The sequence below is a fragment of the Pseudophryne corroboree genome, chromosome 4 (genome assembly GCF_028390025.1).
Source record: "Pseudophryne corroboree isolate aPseCor3 chromosome 4, aPseCor3.hap2, whole genome shotgun sequence".
Taxonomy (NCBI): domain Eukaryota; kingdom Metazoa; phylum Chordata; class Amphibia; order Anura; family Myobatrachidae; genus Pseudophryne; species Pseudophryne corroboree.
Window position 1 is genome coordinate 506,416,224 of NC_086447.1, and position 9,556 is coordinate 506,425,779.

At 45.8% G+C, this 9,556-nt stretch overlaps 1 protein-coding gene across 1 annotated transcript in view; it reads right to left on the reverse strand.

Annotated features, from left to right (window-relative positions):
• Positions 1 to 8,295, reverse strand: part of LOC134909865 (amine sulfotransferase-like) — a 211,438-nt gene extending 203,143 nt beyond the window's left edge. The window contains exon 1 of the mRNA XM_063917192.1: positions 8,226 to 8,295. The gene's annotated coding sequence lies outside the window, so the exon portion shown is untranslated. The remainder of the gene's footprint in view (positions 1 to 8,225) is intronic.
• Between the last annotated feature and the right edge of the window lie 1,261 nt (positions 8,296 to 9,556).

Consider the following 9,556-nt stretch of genomic DNA (forward strand, 5'->3'; position numbering starts at 1 on the left):
TCTTCAGCCGCCGATTTTCCAGACCTTCTTGCTTCTGGCTCTGTAAGGGGGACGGCGGCGCGGCTCCGGGAACGGACGACGAGGTCGGGTCCTGTGTTTGATCCCTCTGGAGCTAATGGTGTCCAGTAGCCTAAGAAGCCCAAGCTACCACCACTTAGGTAGGTTCGCTTCTTCTCCCCTTAGTCCCTCGGTGCAGTGAGCCTGTTGCCAGCAGGTCTCACTGAAAATAAAAAACCTAACATATACTTTCTTCCTAGGAGCTCAGGAGAGCCCCTAGTGTGCATCCAGCTCGGCCGGGCACAGAAATCTAACTGAGGCTTGGAGGAGGGTCATAGGGGGAGGAGCCAGTGCACACCAGGTAGACCTAAATCTTTCTTTAGAGTGCCCAGTCTCCTGCGGAGCCCGTCTATTCCCCATGGTCCTTACGGAGTACCCAGCATCCACTAGGACGTCAGAGAAATGTGAATTGGTTTAATTAGGTATTGTACACCAGCGTGTTCATGGCCATTGAATTGATGAGCAGTTCACGCTACAGTAGTTGGAAACTTTTGAGCATCTCTCATCTCCAGTGCTTACATCACAATATACAGCAGAAAACCTTTGCAAACGTAAAAGTTTAGAGGCTGCAGAGTGTTATTCATGTGTTTGTTGAGGACAGTATTTCATAGGATTTTTTTAAACAAATATTTTCACCAATACATTAACATTAATACATTATTAATGTTACACTAATTTGGCCAATTTTCCAACCCGCCATCCCCAGTAGAATACCTGGGGCAAAATGTAATAGGGTGTGAGATTCAAGCCATTTCAAGCTTCTCACACTCACTTACAAAGCCCTCACCCACTCCTCTCCCATTTACATCTCTGACCTTATCTCCCTTTACACTCCCACCCGTCCTCTTCGCTCTGCTAATGCACGCCGGCTCTCCTGTCTTCTGATTACTTCCTTCCACTCCTAGCTCCAAGATTTATAACATGCTGCTCCCTTTCTCTGGAATTCCCTACCTCTCCCCCTCAGACTGTCCACCTCTGTACAAAACTTCAAACGGGCACTCAAGACCAACTTCAGGGAAGTCCCAGCGATAGCCATCCCTGTTTCTCTATACGGCGCTGCGACATATATGTGCACTATAAATTCTCTCCCACTTTTATTTCACTTGGGCCACACTTAGGGGATCATAGGGGATCATAGAAAAATCGGGGGTTTTATATCGGACATATGCACTGTTTTAATGCTATTTTTGCTTAGGGGTGGCGAATAAAACAGCTGTCATTCCATAGTAAATAGCTATCATTCCACATTATGTGACATGTATAGTAGAGTATAGATGTAGGTAGATGCATGTGGAAAATAAGATTTTAAACCTACCGGTAAATCTATTTCTCCTAGTCCGTAGAGGATGCTGGGGACTCCGTAAGGACAATGGGGTATAGACGGGCTCCACAAGAGATAGGGCACCTAAAAAGAACTTTGACTATGGGTGTACACTGGCTCCTCCCTCTATGCCCCTCCTCCAGACCTCAGTTAGAGAACTGTGCCCAGAGGAGATGGACAATACAAGGCAGGATTTAGCAATCCAAGGGCAAGATTCATACCAGCCCACACCAATCATACCATGTAACCTGGAACATACATAACCAGTTAACAGTATGAACAAACTACAGTAACGGTCCAAGACCTATTCCAACTGTAACATAACCCTTATGTAAGCAACAACTATATACAAGTCTTGCAGAGTTTCCGCACTGGGACGGGCGCCCAGCATCCTCTACGGACTAGGAAAAATAGATTTACCGGCAGGTTTAAAATCTTATTTTCTCTTACGTCCTAGAGAATGCTGGGGACTCCGTAAGGACCATGGGGTTTATACCAAAGCATCCAATCGGGCGGGAGAGTGCGTATGACTCTGCAGCACCGACTGAGCAAACGCTAGGTCCTCATCAGCCAGGGTATCAAACTTGTAGAATTTAGTAAAAGTGTTTGACCCCGACCAAGTCGCCACTCGGCAAAGCTGTAATGCCGAGACGCCTCGGGCAGCCGCCCAAGAAGAGCCCACCTTCCTAGTGGAATGGGCTTTAACCGAATTTGGTAACGGCAATCCAGCCGTAGAATGAGCCTGCTGAATCGTATTACAGATCCAGCGAGCAATAGTCTGCTTCGAAGCAGGAGCGCCAATCTTATTAGCAGCATACAGGACAAACAGAGCCTCTGTTTTCCTAATTTTAGCCATTCTGGCTACATAAATCTTTAAGGCCCTGACTACATCCAGGGATCTGGAATCCTCCAGGTCACTTGTAGCCACAGGCACCACAATAGGTTGATTCATATGGAACGAAGAAACCACTTTAGGCAAAAATTGCGGACGTGTCCTCAATTCAGCTCGATCCACATGAAAAATCAAGTAGGGGCTCTTGTGTGACAAAGCCGCCAATTCAGACACTCGCCTTGCTGATGCCAAGGCCAACAGCATGACCACCTTCCAGGTAAGAAATTTCAACTCAACCTTGTTAAGCGGTTCAAACCAGTGTGATTTTAGGAACTGCAACACCACGTTCAGGTCCCATGGTGCCACTGGAGGCACAAAAGGAGGCTGGATATGCAGCACTCCCTTTACAAACGTATGGACTTCTGGAAGAGAAGCCAATTCCTTCTTAAAGAAAATCGAGAGGGACGAAATCTGTACCTTAACAGAGCCTAATTTCATGCCCATATCCACTCCTGTCTGTAGGAAGTGGAGAAAACGACCCAGATGAAAATCTTCCGTAGGTGCATTCTTGGTCTCACACCAAGACACATACTTTCGCCAGATACGGCGATAATGCTTAACCGTCACCTCCTTCCTAGCCTTTATTAAAGTAGGGATGACCTCTTCCGGAATCCCCTTTTTCGCTAGGATTCGGCGTTCAACCGCCATGCCGTCAAACGTAGCCGCGGTAAGTCTTGAAATACACAGGGCCCCTGTTGCAACAGGTCTTCCCTCAGAGGAAGAGGCCAGGGATCTCCTGTGAGCATCTCTTGTAGATCTGAGTACCAGGCCCTTCGAGGCCAGTCTGGGACAACGAGTATTGTCTGTACGTTTCTTTGCCTTATGATCCTCAACATTTTTGTGATGAGAGGAAGAGGAGGAAACACGTAGACCGATTTGAACAACCACGGTGTTATCAGAGCATCTACTGCCACTGCCTGAGGGTCCCGAGACCTGGCACAGTACCTCCGAAGCTTTTTGTTGAGGCGTGACGCCATCATGTCTATTTGAGGAGTTCCCCAAAGATGTGTTATGTCTGCAAAGACTTCTTGATGAAGACCCCACTCTCCTGGATGGAGATCGTGTCTGCTGAGGAAGTCTGCTTCCCAGTTGTCCACTCCCGGAATGAAGACAGCCGACAGAGCGCTTACATGATTTTCCGCCCAGCGAAGAATCCTTGTGGCTTCCGCCATCGCGACTCTGCTTCTTGTCCCGCCTTGGCAGTTCACATTAGCCACTGCTGTGACATTGTCTGATTGAATCAGAACCGGTAGGCTTCGAAGAAGACTCTCCGCTTGTCGAAGGCCGTTGTAAATGGCCCTGAGTTCCAACACATTGATGTGTAGACAGGACTCCTGGTCTGACCAAAGACCCTGAAAATTTTTTCCCTGTGTGACCGCTCCCCATCCTCGGAGGCTCGCGTCCGTGGTAACCAGGATCCAATCCTGAATTCCAAACCTGCGACCCTCCAGCAGGTGAGCACTTTGCAACCACCACAGGAGAGACACTCTGGCCCCTGGGGACAGAGTTATTTTCCGATGTAAGTGCAGATGGGACCCAGACCACTTGTCCAGAAGGTCCCATTGAAAAGTCCTTGTATGGAACCTTCCGAAGGGAATGGCCTCGTAGGCCGCCACCATTTTTCCCAGAACTCGCGTGCATTGGTGAACTGACACCCTTTTCGGTTTTAGCAGGTCTCTTGGCTATTATCGCTCTGAGTGATTCCATTTTGAATTTGAATCTTTTTATGTACAGGTTTAGGGATTTCAGATTCAAAATAGGTCTGACCGAACCGTCCGGTTTTGGGACCACAAATAGGGTTGAGTAGTAACCTCTTCCCTGCTGGTGCAGGGGAACCTTGATTATCACTTGCTGTATACACAGCGTTTGAATTGCAGCTAACACTATATCCCTTTCCGATGTGGAAGCTGGTAGGGCCGATTTGAAAAATCGGCGCGGGGGTACCTCCTCGAATTCCAATTTGTAACCCTGGGAAACTATTTCCAACACCCAGGGATTCAGGTCTGAACTGACCCAGGCCTGACTGAAAAGTCGAAGACGTGCCCCCACCGGTGCGGACTCCCTCAGGGGAGCCCCAGCGTCATGCTGTGGGTTTTGGAGCAGCCGGGGAGGACTTTTGTTCCTGGGCACCTGCCGAAGCAGGTGCTCTTTTGCCTCTGCCCTTACCTCTGGCGAGGAAAGAGGATCCCCGACCTCTTCTGGACTTGTGCGACCGAAAGGACTGCATCTGATAGGGTGTTACTTTCTTTTGCTGTTGGGGAATATATGGTAAAAAATTTGATTTACCTGCTGTAGCTATGGAAACCAGGTCCGTCAGCCCATCCCCAAACAATACATCACCCTTATAGGGTAGTACTTCCATATGTTTTTTGGAATCCGCATCACCCGTCCATTGGCGAGTCCATAAGGATCTTCTCGCTGAGATAGACATGGCATTGGCCCTAGAAGCTAGCAATCCAATGTCCCTTTGAGCATCCCTCATAAATAAGACTGCGTCTTTTATGTGGGCTAGAGTTAAGAATATAGTATCCTTATCCATATTATCAAAGTGATCTGTCAGCTCATCTGTCCAAGCTGCAATTGCGCTACACACCCATGCCGACTCAATTGTCGGTCTTAGCACAGCACCCGTATGAGAATAAATACACTTTAAGGTAGTTTCTTGCCTGCGATCTGCAGGGTCCTTAAGGGCCGCTGTGTCAGGAGACGGTAGCGCCACTTTCTTGGACAAGCGCGTCAGGGCCTTGTCCACAGTGGGGGATGATTCCCAAATCTCCCTGTCCTGCTTAGGGAAGGGGTATGCCATATAAATTCTTTTGGGGATCTGCGGTCTCTTTTCCGGAGTCTCCCAAGCTTTTCCAAAGAAATCATTTAATTCATGAGATGCGGGAAAATTAATAATCTGTTTCTTTCCCTTAAACATGTGTACCCTTGTGTCGGGGACCGAGGGTTCATCCTCAATATGTAACACATCCCTTATTGCCACAATCATACACTGAATAGTTTTAGTCACCCTAGGGTGCAATTTTACTTCGTCGTAGTCGACACTGGAGTCCGAATCCGTGTCGGTAGTAGTGTCTTGTGTTAAGGGACGCTTTTGAGACCCCGACGGGCCCTGTGAGTCGGTCCAATCCGAGGACTGACCCCCTGATGTCCCCCCTAATTCAGCCTTATCAAGCCTTTTATGTAAAGATGCCACACTTGCATTCAACATATGCCACATGTCCATCCAATCCGGAGTCGGCACAACCGACGGGGACACACCACTCATTTGCTCCACCTCCTCCTTGGAGAAGCCTTCCGCCTCAGACATGTCGACACACACGTACCGACACCCCACACACACACAGGGATTAACCTATAAGGGGACAAAACCCCAACCAGGCCCTTAGGAGAGACAGAGAGAGAGTATGCCAGCACACACCAGCGCTTAAAAACACTGGAAAAAATATGACCAGATAGCGCTTTTTTATATATAATATACCAATTCCCACTCACTGCGTCGCTAATGTGCCCCCCTCCTCTTTTTTCCAGCCTGTGAAGTTCAGCAGGGGAGAGACCAGGGAGCCAGCGTTCATGCATGCAGCTTCTGTGGAGAAAATGGCGCTGGTTAGTGCTGAGGATCAAGCCCCGCCCACCCGACGGTGGGCTTCGGTCCCAGTGACTTTTCTATTAAAATGGCGGGGGATCTTAGATTTACTGCCTCCGCAGCCTAATCTATCTGAATTTGCCCAAAAGTGAGGAATATTGCTGCCCAGGGCGCCCCCCCCCCCCTGCGCCCTGCACCCTTCAATGCTGCTCTGTGTGTGTGACTGGGAGCAATGGCGCGCAGCGGTACCTCATGAAGATCTGATGTCTTCTGCCTTCTCATCCGGCTTCTATCTTCGGCATCTGTGAGGAGGACGGCGGCGCGGCTCCGGGACGAACCCCAGGTGAGACCTGTGTTCCGACTCCCTCTGAAGCTAATGGTGTCCAGTAGACTTAGAAGCAGTGCCCAACTTGACAAGCCAGCCCTGCTTCTCTCTCCTCGGTCCCACGATGCAGGGAGCCTGTTGCCAACAGGACTCCCTGAAAATAAAAAACCTAACAAAATTCTTTTTCAACAGAAAACTCTGGAGAGCTCTCTGCAGTGCACCCATTCTCCTCTGGGCACAAGATCTAACTGAGGTCTGGAGGAGGGGCATAGAGGGAGGAGCCAGCGCACACCCATAGTCAAAGTTCTTTTTAGGTGCCCTATCTCCTGCGGAGCCCGTCTATACCCCATGGTCCTTACGGAGTCCCCAGCATCCTCTAGGACGTAAGAGAAAAGCATTAGTGAGTGTGCTTAGAGGATCATAGAAAAATTGGGGGTTTTATACAGGACACTACACTGCTTTAATGCTATTTTTGCTTAGGGGTGGCGAATAAAACAGCTGTCATTCCACATTATGGGGGTAATTCCAAGTTGATCGCAGCAGGAATTCTGTTAGCAATTGGGCAAAACCATGTGCACTGCAGGGGAGGCAGATATCAGATATGCACAGAGAGCTAGATTTGGGTGAGGTGTGTTCAATCTGCAATCTAATTTGCAGTGTAAAAATAAAACAGCAAGTATTTACCCTGCACAGAAATAAAATAACCCACCCAAATCTAACTCTCTCTGCAAATGTTATATCTGCCCCACCTGCAGTGCACATGGTTTTGCCCAACTGCTAAAAAAAATTCCTGCTGCGATCAACTTGGAATTACCCCCTATGTGATATATATGGGTGTGGTATAAAAGATAGACAGACAATAGATAGACACCATATGTTAGACAGACATTAGGTCGACAGGGTCAAAAGGTCGACAGGGTCAAAAGGTCGACATGAAAAAGGTATACAGTACAAAAGGTCAACAGGTCGACATGAAAAAGGTAGACACCATGTTTTTTGCATCTTTGTGGATAGTTTAGTCATCTGAGACCCCCAATTGTAGAAAGGCTTCGCTCGCCACGCTTCGGCCTCGGTGCGCTCGCCACAAGGTTTATAACCAACTCTATGCCGACATGGATAGAGAAGGTATGAAATAGTCCAAAAACATGTTACATTTAAAAAAAAACATTTGTCCATCTTTTTTGTTGTTGACCATGTTCATGTCGACCTTTTGACCCTGTCGACCTTTTGTACTGTCTACCCTTTTCATGTCGACCTTTTGACCCTGTCGACCTAATGTCTATCTAACATATTGACTGTCTAACTAGACACTGTCTATCTATCAACCGGATACCAATATATATATAGTAGGGTACAGATGTAGACGGACGCATGTGGAAAACCATTAGTGAGTGCGCTTAGGGAATAATAGAAAAATCGGGAGTTTAAATGGGACATATGCACTGCTTTAATGCTATTTTTCTTAGGGGTGGCAAATAAAACAGCTGTCATTCCATAGAAAACAGCTATCATTCCGCATTATGTGACATATATAGAAGGGTACAGATGTAGGCGGACGCATGTGGAAAAATATTAGTTAGTGAGCTTAGGGGAGCATAACACATTTTGGGGTTTTATACAGGACATATGCAATGTTTTAATGCTATTTTTGCTTATAGATAGCAAATAAAACAGCTGTCATTCCATAGTAAACAGCCGTCATTCCACGTCAATCTGCATGTAAAATGTGTGACATCACCTTAGGAAGAAGTGTGCTGAAGATATAGTACATAGGTTTAAGAGTTTTTGAAATACACATAAAAATTCAATCTGCTCCCATTATAGTCAATTGGCATTCCATGTATGCAGACCAGAGTGTCATTCATTTTAGTACGTTCCCACACCTTTGGAACTCAATCAAGTTAGAAACAACTGCACCATTAATAAATATTAAATCAGTTTTATAGTTGGTACACGCAATCTTATTTTTTACCTCAGTGTGTAGTACACCTAAAAAGTGCAAATTAAAACAATACTGTACAATTGTGTATAGAGCGAGTACCTTATAATTCAGTACAATCAGGAAGTCTGGAAGTAATGGCCACAAGGGTTTATGGGATTTGTAGTTTAATCAGATAAAGACTGTAAAAGATTAATGGCTACAAGGAACGCCCCACACACAAATGTACAGGGTTTAAAATCAACCCATATATTTCTAAATGGTCTGAGGGATGTTATACACATTCAAGAATGCAGGAATAACATACTAATGAAGCTATAGCATCCAGGAAGCCAGGAAGTAATGACCTCAAGGGATCATGGTAATTGTAGTTTATTCAGATACAGACTATAAAGGACAAATACATTAAGGGAAAGCCCCAAAAAAACAATGTGTGTGGTTTAATAACAACCTATCGATTTATAAAGGGTCTGAGGGATGTTATACACATTCAGGAATGCAGGAATAACATAATATTGAAGCCATTGCATCCAGGAAGCCAGGAAGTAATGGTCTCAAGGGATCGTGGGAATTGTAGTCTATTCAGATATAGACTAAAAAGTATGAATATATTGAAGGAATGTCCCACAAAAAAAATCTATGAGGTTTAATAATGATCCTATCGGTTTGTAAAGAGCCTGAGAAATGTTTTACACATTCAGGATTGCAGGAATAACAGAAAATTAAATCCATTGCTTCAAAAGTTTGAAGTAATGGCAAGGGAGGTCATGGGAATTGTAGTTTATTCAAATACTGAATCTAAAGGAGGAATACATTGAAGGAATGCCCCACAAATAAACGTATAAGGTTTAATAACAAACCCATCGGTTTCTAAAGGTTCTAAAGTATATTATACATATTAAGGTATGCAAGAATAAATGATTAACTTCTGGTCATGTGATTGGTCTCAGTGGCCCTATGTATTCATGGGAGTTGTAGTCTATATGTTCTGACCACCAAAGGGACAAAGGGGAGGTCCGGTCCGGCTTTCACCGAATCCCTGAGAAAGTGCCAGGTTTGTTAGCAAACCAAAATAAAAAAATAAAAAAAGCACACAAATCCATCCCCTCAAACTGTACCTTTTTAGCAGGTACAGTACCTTTTTTTTTTTTTATGGTCTGTACCGATTTTTGGCTCTCCAAACTTCCATTGAAAGTATAGGAAAAGCACTTTACCCGTGGCCACGCCCCCTTTCCTACTTTGTACCTATTTTTATGTGTTAAAATGTTGGAGGGTATGCTAATGAGCAAAACCATGTTGCACTGCAGGTGGGGCAGATGTAACGCGCAAAGAGATTTAGGGGTACATTTACTAAGCAGTGATGAGAATGGAGAAGTGAGCCAGTGGAGAAATTTCCCCATCAACCAGTCAGCAGCTCTGTATCGTTTTATAGT